General features: G+C 36.5%; 1 non-coding gene across 1 annotated transcript; it reads right to left on the minus strand.

Moving 5' to 3' along the window:
• Positions 1 to 848: 848 nt before the first annotated feature.
• Positions 849 to 956, minus strand: LOC112724325 (small nucleolar RNA R71). The gene has a single exon (XR_003163493.1). It is a non-coding gene; the product is annotated as a small nucleolar RNA R71 (small nucleolar RNA).

The raw sequence follows: 956 nt of genomic DNA on the forward strand, positions 1-956 counted from the left end.
TTATTATTTTTAATTTTAAAAAATTTTTGAAAAAATACTAACAATTTTTCAAAAACTATTTTCAAAAATCACTAACTCCTTTTCAAAAATAATTTTCGAAAATTATCCCTCCCCCATCTTATTCTATTTATTCGTTCATATCCTAACATCTCATCTCACATCTCTGCCATCCTCACAGTTGTGGTTCTTCCATTATATTACATTCTTTGTCTCCCCCTCTTCTTCTACTCACACAGGGATCCCTATACTGTGGCATAAAGGATCTCTATTATTATTATTATTATTATTTTTTTCTGTGCCCTCTTCTTTGTCATATGAGCAGGAGCAAGGATAAGAACATTCTTGTGGAAGCAGATCCAGAACCTGAAAGGACTCTGAAGAGAAAATTAAGAGAAGCTAAATTACAACAATCCAGAGAAAACCTTTCAGAAATTTTCGAACAGGAAGAAGAGATGGCAGCCGAAAATAATAATAATGTAAGGAAGATGCTTGGTGACTTTACTGCACCTAATTCCAATTTACATGGAAGAAGCATCTCCATTCCTGCCATTGGAGAAAACAACTTTGAGCTGAAACCTCAATTAGTTTCTCTGATGCAGCAGAACTGCAAGTTTCATGGACTTCCATCTGAAGATCCTTTTCAGTTCTTAACTGAATTCTTGCAGATATGTGATACTGTTAAGACTAATGGAGTAAATCCTGAAGTCTACAGGCTCATGCTTTTCCCTTTTGCCGTAAGAGACAAAGCTAGATTATGGTTGGATTCTCAACCCAAAGACAGCCTAAACTCTTGGGATAAGCTGGTCACGGCTTTCTTAGCCAAGTACTTTCCTCCTCAAAAGCTGAGCAAGCTTAGAGCTGATGTTCAAACCTTCAGACAGAAAGAAGGTGAATCCCTCTATGAAGCTTGGGAAAGATACAAATAGTTGACCAAAAAGTGTCCTTCTGACATGCTT

This window comes from Arachis hypogaea, chromosome 11 (assembly GCF_003086295.3).
Source record: "Arachis hypogaea cultivar Tifrunner chromosome 11, arahy.Tifrunner.gnm2.J5K5, whole genome shotgun sequence".
NCBI classification, from domain to species: Eukaryota; Viridiplantae; Streptophyta; class Magnoliopsida; order Fabales; family Fabaceae; genus Arachis; species Arachis hypogaea.